The sequence below is a fragment of the Grampus griseus genome (assembly GCF_964374135.1).
Source record: "Grampus griseus genome assembly, chromosome: X".
In the NCBI taxonomy this organism is placed as follows: domain Eukaryota; kingdom Metazoa; phylum Chordata; class Mammalia; order Artiodactyla; family Delphinidae; genus Grampus; species Grampus griseus.
Genome location: NC_138999.1, coordinates 62658910 through 62683628, shown reverse-complemented (window position 1 = coordinate 62683628; position 24719 = coordinate 62658910). Strand labels below are relative to the sequence as shown.

General features: G+C 39.0%; 1 long non-coding RNA gene across 2 annotated transcripts in view; it reads left to right on the top strand.

Annotated features, from left to right (window-relative positions):
- The window catches only part of LOC309839129, a 62278-nt gene that overhangs the window by 35227 nt on the left and 2332 nt on the right, over nucleotides 1-24719 (top strand). Inside the window, exons 5-6 of one of the 2 annotated variants that reach the window (XR_014298461.1) lie at nucleotides 2192-2286; nucleotides 2937-3056. This is a non-coding gene — a long non-coding RNA (uncharacterized lncRNA). Of the gene's footprint in view, nucleotides 1-2191; nucleotides 2287-2936; nucleotides 3834-24719 lie in introns of those variants that run through there. The other variant, XR_014298462.1, reaches the window with a different exon arrangement.

Genomic DNA, 24719 nt, shown 5'->3' with positions numbered 1-24719 from the left:
GGCTCTTAAATTAACGAAAACATTTTCCTGTCTTTAAATATGAATACACACTAATCTCATTTGGACCGTGATTTTTTGGTATAACATCTCCCTCTTTTTTAGACATTAGAATTATTTTAAGTATTTTTAAAAATAAAATTTGAACATATCAGTACAGTTAACATACTTACAGAAACATCTTTGTGTACGTATGTCCCTGATAATTTCTTTTATTATAAACTTGTTAGAGACGCGATTATTTTTTGTTTGTTTTGCACCTCTTGATTAGCTGATGTGAAGACAGTTAAGTGTAAAGTAATTAGACCCACATTCAATAAGCAAATGTTGTCCATACATCCCTACATCCCTTCACACTTAATTTATTGTCTCACCTCTGACAGACATACTCATTCTGTGCCCTGCTGTCATCCACCATCCTTTACCTTCCTCTTTCAGTTCTATGTTATGAGATGCCTCTGTTCCTTTCACTTTCACTAGTTGATAACACTTTTAATGGTTGAAATATTATTTTAACCTTTTAATCTGTTTTCCTAGCACTTTCTACCAAATACAACTATTCCTTCTCATTTAAATACCTCTTAATCATATCTATTTGTTCTATTACAGACAGCAGTCGGTTTTATACAATATCCTTTTTCTTTTATAATAGTCTTTTGATAACAATAGTTCACATTAACTGAGCACATAGTAAGTGTTACACACTGTTCTTTCACTTTTTTTTTTTTTTTTTTGTAGTACTCCGGCCTCTCACTGGTGTGGCCTCTCCCGTTGCGGAGCACAGGCTCCGGACGCGCAGGCTCAGCAGCCATGGCTCACGGGCCTAGCCACTCCACAGCATGTGGTATCTTCCCGGACCGGGGCACGAACCCATGTCCCCTGTATCGGCAGGCGGACTCTCAACCACTGCGCCACCAGGGAAGCCCTACACACTGTTCTATGTGTGCTTTGACTCAGTTTTAATGGTCAGGAAGTAAATTCTAATATTATCCCTTGTTTTCTTCAGCTGCCGTAATTGAGGTCAGTTAAACTCAGTAACCTTGCTCCCGAAATGTCACAGAGCAATTCAAGCAGTTCATCCCCAGAGTCTCTGCTCTGTAGGTTCTCTCTCATTATCTTTTTATCAGTGATGCTCTAGTTGGAGGTAAATTGAGGTCCTTTTCAATGTCCAGGGGTAACTGTGCTCCTAGGAAGATCAGGAACTCTTTAAGATTTGCCCTTTTTTTTAAGTTTAAATGCTGGACCAGCAAAGTAGAGGCAATCATTAGAGTATATAGGATAGGTGTGTTAGGATTAACTGGGGTACGTTTCTAATAGAACACCTGGATATGACCCTTATCTCCACATCTGGTTTTCAAACACACAATTGAACCATACAGAAAAGACCTTTTAATAAAGGCCATTTCCTCCCAAGTTTGGTTCATTTTAGAGATAGCCAAACCTAGAATTGTTCTAATTGCTTCTACTTGATATAATAATCTCACCAACTCTGGTGTTAGTATCATTTTTATTACATTTCAAAGACAGGTTATCAAATCAAGAGAAGTTCAAAACTCATCCAAGCATGGCCAGACAGTAAATTGTAGACTCCCTTTTTGAACCCATGTCTTATGATGGAAGAACCTAATCTCTTAATTGCCCCAGGATACTACAGTGTCATCTTTGGACTTTCTTAATTACCCTTGACCTCTCTGGTATTTCCTCTTGTGATGTCTCCATCCTAACAACCTTTATTATACACATGTTTTCGTGATTTAACCACACTCCATGGAAGAAGCATTTAAAAAAAAATTTTTATTGGAGTATAGTTGATTTACAATGTTGTGTTAGTTTCAGGTGTATAGCAAAGTGAATCAATTATACATATGCATATATCCACTCTTTTTTAGATTCTTTTTCCGTATAGGCCATTACAAGAGTATTGAGTAGAGTTCCCTGTGCTGTACAGTAGGTCCTTATTAGTTCTCTATTTTATATATAGTAGCGTGTATATGTCAATCCCAATCTCCCAATTTATCCCTCCCCCGCCACCCTGAAGAAGCACTTTAGAATGAGACTTGTTCCAAATTACTCAATTGATTTCCCAAGTAGAGATCTGCCTTTTGGTTCCTTTATCTGGCTACCAGGATAGAGAGATTCCTGGGAGCCAACCTGCTATCAAGTCAACTGTTTTACCCCAGATGTTTCTGTCCAGGTTCAACCTTGGAAATTCAGGCTCCTCAATCTTCAGGTCTTCATCCTCCATTTGACTTTCCATCTCGTCCACGGAGGATTGCTGAGTTAAGTCAGGTGAGCGATCATTCCATCTCATTATCTTTCATGTTGTTGGGACAAGGGCTGTCTTTCTGTCAGAGGGGGGAAGTTTTATTCCTTTAAACTACAGAATAATTTATAAACTATAATGCATAGTCCAATTGGTTGGTTTTAAAGAAAATCCATTAAAAACAGAGCTTTGCTGTGCCTAAACTGAATATCTGTCTGTGTTCCTATTGATTATTACCTACCATGGGCCTTGCAGATATGCTCTTCCCCACATCCTCTGATAAGTAAATTATAATTGGTGTACATATCATGTACATTGTACAGATAATCAGAGTGTGAATTGGAGAGAAAATAATTTTAACAAGATCAGAATGCTTTTTAAGTTACAGTTTGAATTTGAAGGCTCTGCTGTTTGTGGCATTTTACATTCCAAGGAAAGCTTTGAATTGTTTGGGATTCAGTTAACTCACATTTCTCAAAGGAAGAGAAGCATGGCTAACCTTCACACCTGTGAAAATTTCCCCATATTTGCTTGGGAACAGATGACCCGTATGCACTTATATATTTGTCTAAGGGATACATGTGGTTTCTCAGCAGTTAAACCTTCATTCAACTGAAGTGCAGTTAGCCTTCCCCAACAGGGCGGTTTTTTCTCAATAAGTTTTCTTTTTTAATAGGAAAGAAAACGGTCGTGCACAGAGGGAGAATTGATCACCGTCTGTTCTTCAAAGACACTTCTGTGGCAGTTGTTGGGGCTACTAGTGCTCACTGCCCTGACAGAGACCTGCTTCGACAGGGTAGGAGGAGGGTGGGCTTTGGGTGTCAGACCTGCATCTCCACTGTTAACTACAGCCCTTTTGAAAGTCAGGCTTTACTCCTTTTCCAGGGACTCCTTTGGGATTGAGAAGCTTTCTTTCTATTTATTGGCCTTCAGCCTTGACTTGGCCTTGAAGTTTCTGAATTTCTAGCTCACAAGTTTTTTCAGGTTGAAGTTAAATATACTTAATTCACATACGTGTGAGTCATTTCAGTTGTAATGTGCGCAAGTCCTTAGACCAGGCACAGTTTCTTACCTGGCCACATGGCCCTAGTGAGAATAGCATCCCTGTGTCAGGGCTGAAACAGCGAAGCAAAGTGACTGATAGACCCAGATCGCTGGAGCCCAGATTCAGAAGCAACTAACATTTATTGGGTAATTCCTGTGTGTTAGACACTGTTCATGTATTAAAGCATTTAATACAGCAACCCTTTCCTTTAGGTTCTGTGAGTAGTCTTATCCAGATTTTACAGATGGGGTAATTACAGCTTACACAGTCTAGATGACCTGTCAAGGGTCACACAGCAAGTCATTTGCAAAGCAGGGATTTGTACCCAGGTGATCATACTGCAGGGTCTACACTCTTAGCCACTACATCAAGGCCCCTCATCGATTGCTGTTTCACTCTCCTTCCCCTGGCATGTGCAGTTATTCCTTCTTGCCCCCTTTCATTTATCTGAGTCTAATACTCTCTCTCTCTTTTTTTTTTTTAAATCATCCTTCTCACCTCCACCTTCTCCAGCCCTTCATATTCAGAGTTTAACCACCTGGCTGGGAAAGCTGGCAGGCTTATACAATAAATAAATCCTCATAAAATTCTCAGCAAAGCAGATGGGGGTGAGTGTGGGGTCATTTATCCTTCTTTTGGAATATAAATGGGGTATGGGGTGTAGGGATCATGGTCTTTTGGCATCATTGTCTCCTGGGAGCTCGGGAGCATCAGTGGTTCAGCTAGAGTGGTGTGCTGGCTTTTTGGGGTCCATGTTGAGCCAGACAAGTGAGGGGCTTTGTGGAGTCACTGAAGAATGAGTTATGTGCCCCTTGGTGCCTCTTGGTGTCTTTCATTTGTCTCATTTTAAGACTTCTCCTTTTACCTTTAAAATGGTAGTTGTGTGTGGTGGGCTTACTTGTTGAAGGCTTCTGTTTTTAGACTCTAGCTTATTCTCTGTGCCTTACCTCCCTGCTTCTGCCTTTGAGGCTTTAACCCCAGGTGACTGAGCTAGTTTGGTAGCAGCTTGACTGTTAAGTAAATGAGTGTTCACAAAAGGAGGAATTTTGAACTGACCTACTAAGAGGGTGGGCAGGGCAATTTAGGGAGTCCTTTGTAGGTTTCCCCCCATTAATCTTTAGCCTTGTACCATATCACTAGTGAGCTCTCATTTCACAGTGCCTATGAGTTCGTCTGTCTAGGAAGTCACTTATTTTACCCTGGCCCCTAAGGAATGCCAAATATCAGGAACTGTAATCACTTACACTTACCCTGCTGTTGGATGCCTAATGTCCCCTCACACCAAACTGTAACATAGCTTGAGGCAGAATCTGGGAAGTGCCTTTAGGTCCAAGGAGCAGGGTGGTAGGATGAAGACTCACTTGGCATTATTAGACTTTGCCATGGTTGACAACCTGCTGCTGCATCAGAAGAACTGGTGCATCTCAGAAGATGTTTGAGATTGAGTTCTTTGGGGCCACTGCTAACACCAGAGCTGTCCTGGGGTGGACAGTGCCGCTCCCGAGCCTCAAGGAAAGGGGTGTGTGGTTAAGAGAGAGAATACAAATCCATATTCTATAGAGTATTAGAGCTGAATAGACTAATTGCCTGATTAGGCCCTATCAGTTTCTGTGTGTGAACACTGAGATCCGTGGGTTGGGTGTGGGTGGCTTGTCTGGCCCAGGATAGATTGAAAACTCAAGGAAACTGCATGAGCCCTTCTAGTACTTTTGCTTTTGGTATTTAAGGGATTTTAGAGTCTTGGCTTAAGAGGGAAGTAGGGAGTAAGGTGTGGGATAGTCAGCATTTCCTGTCATACAGGTTGATGCTATTAGGAGTCCTGTTTGAGAGTTATTAGGTAAGGGAGATAGGTAGGGCTGAGGGCCTGAGGGCTTGGGGCAAGAAGGGAAGAAGGGAAGGGATGGAAGATCCATCTGGAATCGGTTTCAAAGAAGAAAGACTGCATAGTGCTTTGAAGAAATCAAACATCAGTCCAAGAAGACATGTGATCGCAGCAGCTATCTTCACATCACCCCATCTCCTTGGCAGGGCTCAGCCTAACCTCTGCCCCCTTAATGCCCATCCTGGTTCTGTGTGTTTTGGAGCCCAGCGATTGTTTATGCTCTGGGTAAGCTCAAGCACTGGGAGAGGGACCACTTGTGGCTGTCATTTAGGCCACGAAAGCAGCAGGGAAGGGATGGTTTCCTGTGGAATGGGGATGTGGTGTCAAGCTGATGAGCAGCAGAGGAGCTATTTGGGGCAGCATGGAGGGAAGGATGCATATCCTGTAGGAATCAGGGGACACAGGATTTTGTCACCTATCAAGTGCCCTCAGTCGGGGATGGCTGCAGCTCTATCACACAACCCTATCAAGCAGGCACTGTAGTTATTAGCAGTGACTTTGAAAAAAATTATTCTTTTGCCTCTTCTCTCTCTCACTCCCAAGCTGCTCAATATGTTGAAAATGGAGTCCAGGGACCATCGTCTTTATATAGAAAGTTCCAACTTGAGATGCCTTTATTATTACATCCAAGAATCCTCTCCACTCTTTCCCTGGCTTCTCATACCTGTGGGATTGATGGGCCAACCTGTGTCCTACCAGTGTTTCCTGAGTATTTATCACTGTTCAATTTGGGGGTTAATGGGAGAAGGATGGCGGAACTACGATGGATAATCAAGTGTGTTAAGATCTTAAAGATTTTCTGTGGATTTCGACGTGCCTCAAAGAACCTTCCTGTCCGGTAAGTACAGGATAGTTGAGCAACATACATAACTACAGACATTAGATTGTAGGCCATCTGATTCAGTAATTTGACTTGAAGCACTTCCTGGTTTGCATGTTTTACACTTGAGGATAAGGTTAAGAGAAGTTAACCTATTGAGAAGTTTTAGTTGCTGCTGGAACTATGTTCACTTAATACAGGACGCCAGTATTCTTCAAAGATGAGAGTTCCTCTGTAGGACAATAGGAAGAACACGCAACATTTGTTCCCCAAGGAATAGTACACCATGGTAGACAAGGTTCTGGGTCCCCTGAGGGGTCTCCAATCATAGTATTGCTGAAATTCCAGCTGTCCTTTGGGATGGGATGTCTTTGGCTTAGCTGTACTTTTTACTGGCTTCTGCTTATCAGGACCAGAAGGCTGTCCAGACAGATGCTGCTATGATGAACTCTTGGTGTTCATCTCAGGAACTCACTGCCCTTACAGCCTTTTAACTAAGTGCAGTAGTTCAGCATGTGCTCTAGAGTTAGGAGGTCTTAGATGAGACTCCAAAATAAAAGATTTAAGAAATCCCATACCTTATGTTAGGACCAGAGCACGTGTTCAAGGATGTAGTGAGATGGTTTTTTGTTTGTTTGTTTATTTATTTTTAACATCTTTATTGGAGTATAATTGCTTTACAATGGTGTGTTAGTTTCTGCTTTATAACAAAGTGAATCAGTTATACATATACGTATGTTCCCATATCTCTTCCCTCTCGCGTCTCCCTCCCTCCCACCCTCCCTATCCCACCCCTCTAGGTGGTCACAAAGCACCAAGCTGATCTCCCTGTGCTATGCGGCTGCTTCCCACTTAGCTATCTATTTTACGTTTGGTAGTGTATATATGTCCATGCCACTCTTACTGAGATGGTTTTTAACCAGAAGGATGGTTGCGGGTATTGACCTCAAGAATAATCTGGAGCAGGTTTGCGATGAAGAGAACAAAGATTACCCCTGCTTTCATCGGGAGGAGGAATGAGCCTGATGCCTTTTGTTTGTGGTATACTTAGCCCATAGAGCTTTGTGATGCCTACATTGATATAGGCAATCTTTGATCACTGCCAGAATGGCCAGTGCACTTTGCATTTATTACCCTGTATTGAGTTACTCATCCTTTGGATGAGTTGCTTTCGGTGCTTAGTTTCTGAGCTTCCTTTGCACTTCCTGGTTCACATCTCAAACGCATATTAAGAGCAGTCAAGAAAGGAAAGATTTTGTTTATTTCAACCTTTAAAAGTGACATACTGGCAGAGATGGGAATAAAACCAGCTTCTGAATCATCAGTTTCAGATTCCAGCACAAAAAAGTTGGCATTTTTAAGTGAAAAGCATATGGTTTTATACATGTGGGAACTACAAACTGGGCATGCTTTCCACAAGAAGGGGGGAATAAATACTTTTTAATGTGTCCTTGGAGTATGGGTGGGACTCATGAATATACTTCCCTGCTTGGCTGTTTTATTGATTTGAAGGAGTCCCATGCAGCGGCACAAAAGATCTCTCATCGTTGGAAGTTAAGGTTAGTTCACCTTTGCTGCTCCCTCTCTACGTTGCACTGGAGTGTGTGAAGTAGAAATGTAGGTCTCATAGTTTGTCCTAGACCCCATCCATACAAAGGCCCTTTTCTAGAACCTCTTAGCATATTGTGAAGTGCCTCGCATCATGCACCCCCAGTACTAAGAAGAAATCAGAATTGCCTAATGACAGCATTGGTCAAAGTGTCCCTGAAAGTGAACTAGGAAGCAAAACTTCAGATGGGAGTTTGCCATCGCTGTCAGTAAATATGCAACAATCTTTTAGGTGGTGAAATTCTTTAATGCCTAGTTAGTAATAGTGCCTATCTTCAACAAACTTGCTATCTGAAAATATTCTAATATAATTTTGTCACCCATAGTGTCCCCCTGCTCTTTGGGAATCATGTTTGCAATAGATTCTCCACTCATTGGCTTTAAGGGCAGTTTTCCTGTAAGTGGACAAGAAGCTGTTGTATACTGCTAGCACTTTTTGTCCTAGCCACCTGGGGTTCTGGGACTTTGTGGTCCTCAAATATTCCCTGATGGGCTGGGTTGTATTTTCCCAGATAATCTCTGATAATACTATTAGTAGACATTACTATTCCTTTCAAGCATTCTACTGCCTAGGACATGTTACTTGAATTTTCATTAAGTTAAGGTTATTCGGACAATTCCCTACATTGGTAGTGCAGGTGAGCTTTCTTAGTTTTTCAAGAAATGCCTTTAAAATATTTGGTTCTTTGAAAGCATGTAAGTGCCTAACTCCTCTTCTAGTTGTCTGTCTCCTAAGTATGCTCCTGTAGATGCTTTGTTGCATTGTAGACAGCCACTGCTGGAGAATTGGCTGTCCTGAGACAGGATAAACGTCTTAGACATGGTGCTACTCTATGTTTGTAGTTTAATTGATTCTTCAGATGGAATGTAACACTCAATTGGCAGCTTAAGCTCAGCAAATCTTCCTATGATATGGTTGTAATGAATTTCCAATTTTGGTTTCTCTATGGACAAATTAGCAAGAAAATCAAATGTAATTGCATGACTTATCCTTTGGAAATCTCTGGTGCAGAGCACTGTGTTCCAAAGTTTAGACTTAGTAAAAATTTTAGTAAAATTTTGCTGCTTATTGAAAAACTCATTGTATCTTAAGGTCCTTTATTTCTAGTAACTATATATTCATGCTTACGTGTATGATAAACCGGTCACTGTTTTTTAGGTGCAATATTAATTTACCTGGGTTGCTTCCATCTCGTGCAAACAGGCAATGCAATCAAGTTGTCCAATAAAGTCACAGGTTTGGCATCCGTCTTTGAAATATTGAGCCACTAATTGGAATTTGTAGTGCAATAATGTAGCCATTTGCTATTGGGTCAGTTTTCTATGGGAAGTTTAGTCTTGTCATCACTTTATGGCAGATAATACTGCAAACCTGGATAGCTATGCTTTTCCATATTTGTGTCTTTACATTAAGTAGCGTTACTACTGTCATATACCTAAAACGTCAGTCACCTACTTTTTGTTTACGCTGCCAGAGGCTTGCAATGGAGTTCCCCAATTGTCCACTCTGCTTTGCCTCTGCAGAGGTGACATTACAAGTCAACGTCTCAGGGTCTCTTCCAGTTGCATTTCATTAGGATCCCTTGATTCTATACCAATACAATAAGGCTTTTTAAAAAAGTTTGCTAGGTATCCTTAGGTGCCTATTTACTTTTTTAGGGAGTCAATTTTGTCTGAATATTTGGCAATGTTAAGTAGGATCCCACTGCCAATCATATCTTTCACGAGCCTTGACGAATTTGGTGCTGTGTTTTGGACAGAAGACCCATTACCATGGATCTTACGTATATTTCATTTGTCTTTACAGTGTTGTCTTTTATAAGCTATTAGATGAATTTTAAGAAAATTACTCTTAGTAATGCACTGCTTGCAGCGTTGGAAACCAGCAAGTCAGTAATAAAGGCATTTGGTGGTGAAACATTTTTAATTAAATTGTATGTCTGCTCTTGATCCTTTATGCTGAACGTTTCATGAATGTATTTGATTTATCACCATTATCATTTGCAAATAATTTTACAATATCACTCTCTAACGCACTGATAGCATGTGTTTATCCGGGCATATTTCTAAATGTTAGATTTGGTACTGTCTCAGAGTTAGGTGATGCTCTGTACTAAATTTACCCACACTGCTATTTAACAGGTGACGAGCTTGCATTCTAAGTTTGGTTCTTGACAGGCCAAAAAGTATACGTAGGTAAATTTAGTCGTAAATATATGCGTCATTCTCTGGGCTCCAATATTTTACAGCCATTGTTTCATTATTAATTCCACTGCCTATTTTTTCCCCCCGGTACGCGGGCCTCTCACTGTTGTGGTCTCTCCCGTTGCGGAGTACAGGCTCCGGACACGCAGGCTCAGCGGCCATGGCTCACGGGCCCAGCCGCTCCGCGGCATGTGGGATCCTCCCGGACGGGGGCACGAACCCGTGTCCTCTGCATCAGCAGGCGGACTCTTAACCACTGTGCCAGCAGAGAAGCCTCATTCCACTGCCTATTAAATCTGCGGTAATAGTGTGGCGTTTTCATAGGTTGTAATGGGTGTTTTCACATTTGTAACTGAACTGTAGAGAAGTTGGAGCTAATCCGAACTTGTAGCCAATTGGTACATGCATCATTACCCTTTGGGAATTTAGACGGTTTGATGTTCATGTGAATGTAGGAAATTAGTGTCATCAGCAGTGCAGTTTAATACCTCTGCTACATAATCAAATATTGAGATTGGTAGGAATTTGGCGCCATCTTGTGGATACAAGATAACCACTATGTTAGCTTTTATGTTGTACCTCATTTGTCCACAGGGCAGCACCCTTTGTGAAATCACTACAGATCAGAAATGCCTCCCCAATTTTCCAGTAACATTACAATCTGGTTCCTCCATTTTGAGTCACTAATATATTTCAGGGTTGTTGTTGAGTGTCTTTTATTGTTAGACATTTAAATACTTTTAAAGAGTAATAGGGTTTTAAGCCCCAATAATTGTGTTTTTTGGTTGTTAAAGGTATTAATAAGGCTATTTACTGGTACATTTAGTGTCTTATTCAACCATTTACAGTATACCTCCAAAGTTTGTGCATTTCTGAGAACAATTAGCAATGATTGTGGAAATTTTCCACAGCTTGTATTAGTGGTATTGGTTGCATATTTCCCTTCAGGGATTATTACTCTAAATGTAAATGCTCCAGTGATGGTAAGACAACAATAATGTTGTAAGGTTTTTGAGGACATTGAGATTGTCAACTATTGTAGGTTATATATCGCATGTATATCATCTATAGTCTGATTTTCTTGTTTATAGATCACTTTGATCATGCGATATGTAAAGTAGTAGTCTTGCCAATTACTGTAGATCCTCCATAACATGATAGGAATGAGGTTTTCACTCATAAAAACTCCAAGAAAAGTTCATCCAGATTTTGCATAGTTTAGTGGACAAAGAGGAAACATAACGGAAACTGTTACTCAATTTACCCATAATATGATGCCTTTTGGATATGTTAGGTTCATCATTCTCACAGAAATTTGGTCTCTTCAGTCTCTTCTAGAAATGGAAGTTTGTGAATGAAAACTTCCATTAACATCACAGTCTAATAGTACTAAAGAGCAAAAAATAATTTAGTGTTGATAAAAGCTGTTTATTTGCTTGTAATATCATTAACTTTATCTCCACATTCACTGAGGTGTGTGACCTTTTTAAAGTAGGTCAGTGTAATTATTACGTATATTACAGTGGCTGTTTTTCTTTAATTTTAGGTGTCTTGCCTCCAAATTTATGGAGGGTTTTGTGCCCCTTGTCAGGAAATATTTCAAGGTTTGTTGCCACCTTGTGGACACGAAGTTTTTTTCCCCCCAAGACTCTAGTACCGCATTAGTCCACAACGTGTCGCCCTTTTGAGTGATATTGCATTGCTTGCATCACAAGTATGGTTCTGATTGAGATACAGTAAACTGATGACTGTGCAGTGAGCCAAAAATATATTTGAGGAATTTCAAGGGTGTTTGTTTCATTTCTTGATTTTGCCCAGTTACAGGCTCTGGCTTATAAAAGTTGATGTTGGTGTTTGTGTGCAGTATAGTGTAGTGCTGATGTATAATTGGTTTAATTCGATATTCCTACTTATTAGCTTTGTCCTGGTTTATCACTAGCAATTTAAAAATTTCACTAGCAAATTAAAAACACATGGATGATGTCTTTATATCAGATAACAAGGACCGTGTTTCTCCTAAAACCAGTTGACCTCACTGGAGTACATTACTCCATATATGAAAAAATGCCTGAGGGAGTGTATTGTTAAAGACTTACTGTGCTATTCCGAAATTTCCAAGTGTTGTTATTTGATATACTTTTATTGTACTATTGTTGCAGTAACTTCAGCTGACTTTTGTCAAACATAACATTGCCCTAGTAAGCACATGCTCTGTGATAATCTGATATGGATACCAAAAAGCATAGTATGTGTTAATGTATTATTGGTTATAATTGTGCTTTGTTTTCCAAATTATTTTAAAAATTATCTAGCATGCATATGTATAATGCAGTGATGAGTGGTGGTTTAATTTTGCTGGTGTTCTCTAGTAACCACTATTGTTTGTTAAACAGTACTTTGAGCTGCATCTCACTTGGTTTCAAAAATTTTTGCTTTTTTTGTCATGGCAAAACTTGTTTAGGGGGTGTGCTTTAGTATTGTCACCTAGGTTGCTCAGTACGTTATAGTGCTTTACATGGAGAACTTTTCATTGTTTACTTTTAGTTCAGTGTTGCTATTTAGATTGGGGTATTCTAATATTGTTAACCATTTAGCCTTTCTTTGCTCCTCCAGTTGACTGCCTGTAATTTTGTTAATTAGCAAAACGTTAGGTATTAGGATCTGCCAACCATGGACTGAGTGGTTCTGGAGGGCCTGTTACTTGCTGTATTGTGAAACCATAGATCCGTGATTTGTTATACTGCCAATGTTAATTTAATCATGTGATCAACAAATGTGTGCCAGAATTTTATCATGGTGAGTGGTCATTGTTTCTGTCTGCTGTCGTTACTGGTTGAATAGCATTAATCTAAACCATAGTCACCAAGGTGATTGAAATATATTTGGTAGGTCTTAGGCTTTTTCCACCATTAAGAAAATTTTGTCTTTTTTACTGCCTTGTATTGGTACTGAATTGTCATATTTTCCTACCTGTTACTAAAAATAAATGTCTAGTTGTTGGCTCAGCAATCCCTTTGTATTATAGATGTGGTCCTGCTAAGATTTTTCACCACCTGTGGTCAAATGTACTTTTCTGTTTTGGAGGTTCTTCAGTGACTGTTCTTTACAGTCTTGCCTCTGCTACTTCTCTGCTAGATCATTATTTAGCCCAGCTGTATTACGGGATCTTTTGACTTCATGGTATCACTGGAAAGCTTACATGTCCTAGTGGATGAAAATATTTCAATGGTAAGACTAATCTCCATGTGGTATTTTATTTTATCTCTAATTTTTGCTTATATGTTTATGGGTTATGCCTACACAGATTGGGCAGTTTGATGCTGGCATAATGTTGAAGGACATTTCAGGTTTTGTGTGGACATATTTTCATTCCCTTAGGTATCTACTTAGCATTGCAGTTGCTTTGGAATATGGAAACTCTACATTTAATGTTTTGAGTAATTGACAAACTGCTAAAGTAACTGCAGCATTTTACATTCTCACCAAGAAATTTATGAGGATGTTAATTTAACTCCATTCTCACTTATTTTCTATCTTTTATAATAGCCATCCCAGTAGATGTTAAGTACAGTTGACTCTTGAACAACACAGGGGGTTGGGGGCGCTCATCCTCCTCACAGTGGAAAATCCACATGTAACTTATAGTCAGCCTTCCATACATGCAGTTCCTCCTATCCGAGGTTCCGCATATGCACAGATTGTGTAGTACTGCAGTTTTTACTATTGAAAAAAAATCCACCTGTAAGTGGACCCACACAGTTCCAGCCCATGTTGTTCAAGGGTCATTTGTTTCTTGTATCTCGTGTTTTTGCCTAGTGTTTCTGTGTTGAACAACTTTTCATATGCTGATTGACCATTTGTATTTCTTTGGAGAAATGTCTATTCAAATCCTATGTTCACTGGAATTGAGTTATGTATCGTTTTATATGTTGTTTAGATTTTCATTCAAAATACTAATTCTTTTTGTGATTTCTTCTTTGACCCATTGGTTATTTAGGAGTTTGTTGTTTAATATGCACATATTTGTGAATTTCCCAAATTTCATTCTGTTATTGATTTATAATTTCATCATGGGAGAACATACTTTATATGATTTCAATTCTCTTAAGTTTGTTGAGACTTGTTTCATTTCTTAGCATCTAGTCTGTTCTGGAGAGTGTTCCATGTGCATTTGAGAATAATGTGTATTCTGCAGTTGTGTGGATGTTTTGTAGATGTTTAATAGATCAAGTGGTTATTTTTTTGTTTGTTTTTTTTTTTCAAGTGGTTATTTATAGAGTTGTTCAGGTCTTCTCTTTTCTTGTAGATCTTCTACCTAGTTGTTCTGTTACTGAAACTTATTGCTGAATTATCTATTTCTTTTTCTGTTTCTACCATTTTCTCCTTATTTTTGGTGCTATGTTGTTAGGTACATATATGTTTATAATTATACTTTCCTGATGGATTGATCCTTTGATTGTAATAAAATATCCTTATTCATGTCTAGTAATAATCTTTTCTTAATTGTGTATTTTATTATTAGTATAGCTAACTCCAGCTCTCTTTTGGTTAGTGTTTTTGCCTGGTACGTCTTTTTCTATCCTTTTACTTGTAAACTTTTTGTGTCTTTGAATTTAAACTGTGTCTTGTAGATAAGATATTGGTAGATTATATTTTTTAAATCTGTTGTTCCAAGCTCTGTCTTTTGATTGCATTACTTAAAAATTTTTTTATCTTTAATGTAATTACTGACAAGGTAGGATTGATGTCTGTTTTGCTACTTGTTTTCCATGAGTCTTACTCTTTTTGTTCCTCTGTTCCTGTATTACTACCTTCTTTTATTTTTGTTAAATATTTTAAGCATTTTCTTGTACCACTTAAATTCCCTTTTTTCTTTTATTATATTTATTGAGTTGTTTTTCTCATGGTTGCTCTGATCTTTCAGTTAACAACTTACCTTAAAAGAATTGATTTCAGATTAATACCAACTTAATTTCAATTGTGTATACAATTTGTTCTGCTATGTCTTTGTTCCCTGTCTTTTCCTTTGTGATGTTATTATTATGTAAATTACATCTGTACATGACGTAAGCATATCAACACAATTTTCTAGTTATTCCTTTATGCTATTGTCTTTAAGTCAGAAATGGGAAGAAAAGTGTTACAAATAAATACAGATTTTTTTGTCTGTTATATTTATTTATGGAGTTATCTTATTGGTGCTCTTTATTTTTCATGTGCATGTGAGTTACTGTCTAATGTCTTTTCATTTCTGCCTGAAGGACTTGATTTTGTATCTCTTGTAGATGGCATGTCTACTAGCACTGAATTATTTTAATTTTTGTTTATCTAGTAATGCTATAATTCTTAATTTATCAAGGATAGTTTTGCTGAACATAGAATTCTCAGTTTACATTCTTTTTCCTTCAGCAGTTTGAATATATCACCCACTGTTTTTTGGTCTCCATGGTTTATGATGAGAAGTCAGCTATAACTTACTGAGAAGCCATTGTACATGATGAGTTGTTTTTCTCTTGCTGCATTCAAGATTCTGAAGTTAGTCATGAGTCTAGATTTGAGTGTCTTTGACTTTATCCTTTTGGGCATACATTGATCTTGCATGTATAGATTAATATTTTTTTCATCAAATTTGGCAAGTTTTAGGCTATTATTTATTCACATATTCTTTGTCCCCTATTCTTCTCCTTTGTTTGACTCTCATTTTGTTTGTTATCTTTACTGAAAGTAATTCTTTTTCATTACCTTATAATAAGAGAACATAAAGCTATGTATAGTATTGGCTTTATGTTATAGTGTTCCTTTTTTACTTGCTAAATTGGCTTGATTGTAATTTACATTTCTTTTTTGACCCAATTGTTATTTACTGTGATGCTTCATGTTGAGGTTTTCTGGTTTGAGCACATATTTCATATATATATGAAGTATATAATATATGTTGAAATATATACATATAATGAAATGTATATATGGTTTTATTGCATTGTGATTAGACAATGTGACTGCTATATGTTCCTACATGTCTAGTTTTAAATAACAACTTTATCTAGTAGGGAAAGACCCTCATTCGTTTTTTAAAAAATTTCTTTATTTTCATATACTTGTTCTTCCAGGAGCCCATTAGAAAGAGCATGTCAAGTTCTCACCACAAATACCATTGGAGTTACAGTTGGAATGGCATTGAATTATAGAATAATTTTTGGAGAGCTGTCATCTTTATAATTTTCTCATACATGAAGGTGGTATGTTTCTCCTTTTATTCAGGTCTTCATTATTGTGTGCTTGTCTTTTCCACTTATTATTTTCAATATTTTTTTCCTAGTTTCTGGAAGAAGTAGGAAGATATCTTAGGAACTGAGATTCTGGTGGGAAAAGTACAGAAGGTGTCATCTGCATAGACTAGACTCTATTAGTATAAAAGGTCATATAAAATGTATTTTTGAATATGACATTACCATTTCTTCCACAAGGCCCTAGGAGTCTGCATTATTTATAATGTTCCATATCCCTGTTCTGCATAAGTATAGAGGTGGTTGCTAATATTAGGGGAAATCATGTAGTAAGACATTTGTTTTTAATACTGTCAGCATCCCTTTGACCCTCCCCTTTCCCTTTTCGAAGTGCTTCTTCCATCCTGCAAGCTTTTGGGGACTCTGCTTATTGTTTATAGCATATGTACCCATTGAAGACCTTCAAACCCTCCAATATAGAGCTAACTGGTTGTGTTTTCACTACAAAAGTTTACAGTTTCGGAGAGGTAAGAGTCCTCTTCCATTTGATGGTTTTGTTTCAATTTTAAGAGCAACTCTCTGAGAGGGAGCTAAAGGAGAACATCCAGGATACAGAGAGATATTTGAACTTAGATCCTATGAGAAGCATTATAGGAATTAGAGCTGTTTAGATTGTGGGAGACAACTCCAAAATGGAGAGCTTGCTGGTCTGAAGTCAGGGATAGTTGGTTTTGTTGTGTAAAGGCAGTTCTAGTTAATGGAGTAACAGATTCAAGAATGTCCAAAGATGAAAATACTCTTGGAAATAATAACCTAGTGGAATTTGAGAATCTCCCTGCATGGAGTGAAAGTTGGATTACATGCACTTTAAGGTCACATTTATAACTGAGATTCTGTCTCAGTCAGGGCAGATGAAACTGATTTTTATTGTGTGCCTACTTCACATGTTCCCATTTAATCATCACAACCCTCTGAGGCATCCCAGAGAGGTAGAATAAGTTTGCTCAGGTAACTAATCTCATTAATGGCAGAGCATACTTCTTTTACCTCTCCCCTCCTATATATCTTAATTTGCAATAGTAATTCCTTACATTTGTATCGCAGTTTATCATTTAGAAGCCTTTCAGAAACATGGTTTTATTTGACCCTTATAAAAATCTGGTGAAGTTGGAAGAACCGATTCCACTTGTCTATTTTATAGGTGAGGAACATATATTTCTCTGGGGTAAAAGGGATCTGAGAGACTATTCAATACAATGTCCATATTTTGCAGTTGAAGAAACAGTACCAGAATTAAAAATCAGGATATTTTGTAGGCATTCTTTGATTTGTGTTGGATGGAGGGGAAGGTGAGACTAGATGATTTAATGAGGTACAGAAGGTTGTATTCTTTTTATCCATCCTATAGTATACACTGGATTGGTGCGAGCTCGCCATATTAGATTAAGTGGCATTTTAACAAACTGATCAAAGGCACTAAAGGTTTAAGGAAGAAACGTAAGGCTTCAGGTAGCAGGTTGTGGAAGATATTTGGGGTCATGAGGTTCTACTTGGTGGCCTTTAAAGCATTTAAAGTATTTCCTGCTCCAGGTTCAAGGGTCACCAGGGAATCAGGTCACCGGAAAATGAGTTATGTTGTACAATCAGTCTGCTAATGGACAGGAATGAGATGAAGCCTCAACAGTTGTCCACAACTCTGGGAGCCACCATTCACTGTGACATGGGCTCAGAGTGATGGCTCTTTTGATTATAGCATAGGTTATAGATTTAGAACCTCAAGGATAGAAGGACCTTAAAAAAAAAAATCTCATATCTAAAACAGCTTATTTTAATTTGACCCTAATTCAAGTCCTTTTATAATATACCCAACAAATGGTCTTTTTGCCTCCAAGTAAGTGTACTTAGTGATAGGGAACTCCTCCCTGAGTTAACTTATCTCTTCTTTCAAGAGCTCTATGTAATACTGAGCTGAAATATATTTTTCTATAGCTTCAACTCATTCATCATATTTGTATTATGCCTCAGTTCAAGAATATTGCTTTATTGTTCTCTCTCCTGCATCTTCAGCTTCTCTCTGCTGCCTTTTGTGCTGCCAGGCACAGTGCTTGGTGATGGGGATATGGAGATGAATTAGACACGATTCCTGCCCTCAAAGAGTTCTCAGTCTAGTGAGAGAGTTCGACATGTACACAGATACTTACAACAGTATGGTATGCTCTACAATGGAGGTATGTACAAGATACTATGGGGTTCAGAAGAGAAATCATTTGACTGAGTCTGGAGATGCAGAGGTTGGAGGAACTGATGCTTCAGTTGATTCTTTAAGAAAGTAAAGGTTGACTAGGCAGAAAACAGAGGGAAGTACCTTCTAAGCAAAGGTATGGGGATTAGAAATAGAATGATGAATTGGGAAACTACAAGTAGTTCATGAAATTAGATTGGAAATAAGCCATGAAATTTGGATTTCATTTTGAGTGTTTTAAGGAGATGCTTTTGATGGTCACTCTGGTAGTATGGAAGATTTTCAAATCTGGACAGGGAGATCAGTTAGAAGGATACTGTAGTAGTTAAGATGATAAGTGATCTAAGGCTAGAAGGAGTGGGAGTGAAGAAGAGGGGATAACCTCTCAAATAAGGGTTTATACAAAATACAGATATAATTAGAACATGGGAAAATTTAGGCTTTCAGGCTTCGGCAAGTGTGTATCCCCCATCCCCACCCCTGGCCTTCATGAAAGATCCTCACGTGTTCTTTAGATGGGTGAACATCTAAAGATGTTCCTTCCAGACTAGGGCTTTGCTGCACAGATTTTGCAAGTTTCTTTGGTTTGGGGGGCAGCCACATATGAAATTTTGACTCTTGGAAAGACATCTGAACAGCTGCAGACTTCTCATAGTATTACTAAGTTCCTGGTCCTTCTCATCAATAGCAGGGCTAATCTCATTGTCATATATCTCTCAAAATATTTTTTACCAAAAATGGAGGCTTTTATATTTAAAACCCACTCAGGGAAGAAATGGCCTTAGTTATTGTCTCAATTGCTTTATTTTGCTTAGGGATTTTTAAATGTTTATGGTTATATCTGTTGGTAAAAAAATACATTCAATAATTAAAAATCTAAATATATCCAGTGTTTATTTTCTCTTTTCTCAAAGCAATATAAACAGAATATTTGGGAAATTCTCCCCTTAAGGCTCAGAGTGGTGACCCTGGGGATTCAGAGAATGGCTTTCTGTGACTGGAATGATTAATAGGAGATTATGTTTAAGTAGACCTTATGTATTTTCAGTGGACCTTATGTCACTAGCCATCCTGGAGGGCAGTAGGGGGAAGAAGGTTTGGGACAGGAAGCCCCGAGCAGGACAGCAAAGCAGTACAGTGACAGTTTGGGTCTTGGACTCAAATCGAGTCTCACACTTACCAATGTGGTTTTGAGCATGGTTTTTCACCTCTCTGGTACTTCTTATGTAAAATAGAATTAATAATATCTTTTTGCAATGATGAGTGAGGGTGGGAATGTAAGTATTTAATGGGATTATTTCTGTAAACTGCTTGGAACTGGTGTGGAATATGCTAAATGCTATATGAACTGTAGTTGCTGCAGATAATGATGTTGACCTTGACGAGGATTAAAGGAAGATAGTTAACTAGAGGTACTTATATTTTATATTGTCAATAAGGATGTTGGGGTTTGCAAAAGAAAGTAAAACTAACTGACCTCAAGGTTTTCAATGGCATGCTAGTGTGAAGTCACTTCTCTGCCTTTTTTTTCCCCTCTGCCAAATAGGTTGGGAAAACAGATGACTTTTGTCCATGCCCTGATCACTAATCTATTGCATTTGCTCTTATTTCCAAATATAAAGTTGTTGAAAATTTGTACAGTACCCAAACTGAATAAAAGTATCCTAAAAAATGTAGTAAAATGCTTTGGAATTGGTCAAAACTGGATTTGAAACCTGGCTCAACTACTTAATAACTGTGTGATCTAAGGCATGTTACTAAACCTCATTGAACCTCAATTTCTTCATCTATTATAATAATTAATTTGCAGGGTTTTCATGAGGATATTGTAAAGTGTATGTTATAAGCATGCTATAAATTGCAGGTATCATTGTTAGTTCTTGGGACATTCACCGCGTGACAGAAACAACAGCAGGCCCTGGTGGCTGGGAGGACTTCATGGATCCAACAGCAACCTGAAGAAATCCTACTCGGATGGATATAATACAACCTGCTAAGTGTCCTAGCACTTATCAGGTTGTATTATCATTGTCCGTGTCTATGGCTCTCGTCTACCAGACTCTAAATTCCTAACGGGCAAGGACAGTGCCTTATTCATCTTTGTATTCACAGTGCCTAATCCGGTGCACATTGTAGGCCTCATTAAATGTTTGTTGAATGAAAAAATGAATCATCAACAGACATTAATTGGGCGCCTGCTCTGTGATCTCCATGGGCTCAGCTTGTCCCCGCCAGTTGCCTACAACGTCCAAGCTGTCTTCAGTATGCTTTCTCCTGAAGCTTACTCCTATCTTCTAATTCTTTTGCCAAGGACTTTTCTGTGTAGTGCAAAAATAGCAAATATACTTCATCTCAAGTACCATCTCCAACTGATTGATAGTACCTGTCTTGATTATGTTTTATAAAAAGGATTCTGAAGCCAGATCTCAGCTCAGTATGAAAGAGGATTATAACTAATTAGTGATGTTTGCTGGGGGTGGGGGAAGGGGAGTAGCAGCACAAGTGCCACATATATGTCATATTTAATATTGTATTTTCCATGAAATACTCTGTTTCTATGCCTGTATTTTAGTCTTGGCTACTTGCAGATGTTGCATTGTTGCTGCTGCCACTACTACACTTGCTGCCAGTTGCTCCTTGGGTAGGACCAGAGTGATCATTGATCAGAAACTTCATCCTCACAGTCTGGGGTTTGCTCCTGTGGCTGGTATTCACAGTTTTCCCCTTTCAACTATACCTCAGCTATCCCCTTACCTACATTAACAGGTAGGCCTCCAGATTATCTTCACCACTCAACAGGCTCATACTTCCTTTTTCTTATTTAGTGTGATAAATCATTATTGCTTCATGAGAAGCCTTCTTTCTGTTAGAAGATGTGACAACTAGAATACAAGTTAACCAATTCCATCAGGGCCCTACAGTGAGTCATAAAAGCTCCCTTTTAATGTAGGAGAAAATTGAGCATGCTCACAGACTACAGGGCAGGGAAAAGGGAGGCATTGTACATGTGGGAGAGAGATGATAACTTTTGGCTCTTAGAACACGGGTGGAGGGTTAGCCTTAGATGAAAGGAGTTACCTCTTCACTGGGGCATAGTGACAAGAATAAGAGTTAGGAAGAGTACCTGATAAGGGTGTTGAAGATTTGTAATTGGAGAGGTGGATGATAGAGAGGAAGCTGACCGGGGACAGGATTATGGAGACAAGAGTCTAAGGAATATCCAGGCCAAAAGGCTGGATTGGAGAGCTTATGACATATCAAAGTGAACAACTAGTTTGAAACTTGATAATAGATTCAGGAAAATATAAAGTGGTCTTGGACCATTGTTACAAGTAACATTTGGTTGCCTGGAACTGATCTTGATTGATTGAGGGATGGACAGCTAGCAAGAGAGGAGTTATGCAGAAATGGATTTGAGGATCCAGACTGTATATGGAAGGAAGCTCAGAGTCTGTAAAAAAAAGAGGCCTTAGTGCAATCAAGATGGGTGCTGAGTAGTTGGAAAACTAGAATGATAGGACCTGTATCAGAGGCTGAACTTTGGAATGTTAAAATTTTAAAATTGGAGTGATCAAGATACCTGTGATGGTAGGATGTCAGATGGTTGTTTACCTGGATACTGAAGTGACCCAGGATTATAGCAAAAGCTGGGCTAGGAATGAACACTGTAGGCTAGATAAAATAGGCTTCAGTGACTGAGGAATGATCTGGAGGTTGGCACATGACAGTTGTGCAGATGCAAGAGAAGAGAGGTTGTAGTGGGATGGTAGTATGAGCCTCAGAAGAGTGGTGGGGATTACTAGAAGATGCAAAAACTGTGGTTTGCCCATTGCACTGAGGTTTTGGCTGGTAGAATGCACATCTAAAATGATCCCCTCCTTTATTAAGTGCTTGTTCTATATCTGACACTTTGCTGTGTGCCATCTGTTTATCCCTTTTGGATCTGTCAACATTTCATGTGTGAAAATGAGCAGCAATCCCAGGCAAGGATAGCTAGGCTGCTGGCCCTTAACACTGGTGGAATCCTGTGGCCATCTCCTAACTCTTTGAAAGAGCAGCAAGGCTGGTCATCTGGAAGTATGATAAAAAGATTTGTTTAGGATTAAAATTTTCCCTTGACCTTGATGTAACTTCATTACATGGTACAGGCTTTTGTTGGCTGTGTTCCATAATGTGCTTTGGCTTCTGAGCCTCTGAGTTGAGGAGTGAACTAGAACTGCCCTTTGAAAAAGACAGGCACAGTACTTGAAAAACACTCGTGTTGATTAGAACAAGACACAGTCCTATTATCTAATTGAGCTTTTAAGATAAAGAGTAGACAAAAGAAAGCCCACATCAGTGGGTGAATAACAAAACCACTTTGTAAAAGCCATTTAGCTTCAGGATGCATCCAGTCTGGTGGCCATATTGTAGATGTTCCTTGTGCTGTTGGGAAGGATGGCTGGAAATTGATGCAAAGAGATGGCCTTTAGGACTTGGAAGGTAAAGTTTAGGAAGAGAGTCTCTCTGAACCCTCTGAAATTGCATGCAGTCATTTTTCTTTTGTTATAGTCTTCAAATGAGCCAATATTCCAATAAAGGTTTAGAGCCACTGTGTTAGAGTGACCAGACCCTCAGATAGCCCATCCCCTCCCATGGGGGCTGCTCTATATTTATTCCTCAGGAGGAGCTGGTAGAAGACTTCATGAAGGAGAAGAAAAGGAAAAGATCAGAGGATGACTACAGCCTCTCTTCATCCCAGCTTTGCAAAGCATGACTCAATAGATAGATCACTCTTTTGAAGACTCTCCAGACCACAGGTTGCTCTTTTCAATTGCATGCTTAGCCCTCTTGGCTCCTTTCAGAAGTTGTACTCTATGTATGTATATATGAACTATCACTTCCCATAAAGAGGACACCATGTAGTCAAAAATTGCCAGATCCCCAATGCTGGAATATAGGCCACCAGAGATGAGTTTGAGTTTCAGCAACATAAGACCCCAACTTCATGGAAGGAAGGTAGTCAATTGACTTGAAAATAACCCCAATCCCTGCATTCATATTCTTTTTCCTTCAGTCCTATGGCTAAGATATCACTGATTAAAGCAAACAAAAGCCATGACTTTCTCCTTCCACTGGCACTTCTCTATCCCACGTATATGCCACTGTGAGTCACTGTCTTTCATTAGCACTTCTTTCCATCTCTTAAAACCCAAGGAGGTATGAATACTAAGGTTGGGGTTGAATTTGTCATAATTACTCTGCAGTTGGAGAATACTCAATGTTAATCACCCTGAAACCAACTCCCACCTTATCTCCTGGGGCAGCCACAGGAGACACTGTAGCCATGGCCAGCAACTGGACCCCAGCCCCAGGGATTACTCCTGATGTCTCAACTGATTATGAAATACCAGTAGGAGGGCTTGTTTCCCTTTCTAACTTGGTCATCAGAGATTAGGATTTGCATACATATGATATATAAGGACACACATCTTATGGGTCAATAGTAAACAGTGTCAGGTTACTTTTTGTCTCTTGGGGATGGGCAAGATAGGGTATGGGGGAAGTGGAAAGTCTTGAACCTTTCAAATATTCCCAGTGATTGTTCAGGACACCCCTAGTCACATCTTCTGGTGCCTTATCCTGTGCCTTGCCTCTCCTTTCTTCATAATCCTTCTAGTGCACTCCTTGCTCTCTCTAGCCACCTTTCATCTCCTGCCCCACCCTGATGGGTTTCAGCAGGTGTTTATTTTCTTTTCCTTCCCCCAGGCCATCTGTAACAGGCCCCAGATAGGAAGAGCCTTACTGTGAATGAGTGAATGAAGATTCAATGAGTGTTGGTAGTGACACCATGTTTCTCTCTGGATTTAAGGAGAGAAGGAGTGCGGTGCAGAGGGGAAGGAGAGGGAAGCTATGAAATCCCATTATGGAGTAACAAATGCTTGGCATTTTAGTGGGTATTAGACCTAGAAGCCTACATGATTGAAGGAAGCAAACCTGAGATTTCTGATATTTGTGAGTGAAGATAGGTGTTAACTCCTTATTGCCATTAAGAATGAAGGGAGGAGAGAAAAGTAAAGGTCATAAAATCCTTTACCTCAGTGGAGAAGGCACTGAGACTCGCTTTATGAACCTGTTATTTTTAGAGGTAGAGTGAAGGTAAGTTGTTGTGCTGCACTTTCGTTACTCGTGAGAGTCACTGTCAGCAACTTTTCTTAGGTAGGTCTGCCCTTGTGGAGGTTTCTGTTGACCTGTATAAAAAAAACAACCCAGAAAAAAGTTTGCAACTTAGAAGAACTCTCCAGTTCAATAACAGGGTGTTAAAGGGGTTGAGGACGGAGGAAATAGCACAAGTAGTACCAAATAGCTCAGTTTTTTTGTTTTTCTTTTTAATGGGATGAATGGGCCAGAGATAGTGGGCAGAATGGCTTCATGCAACCCCAAACAGCAG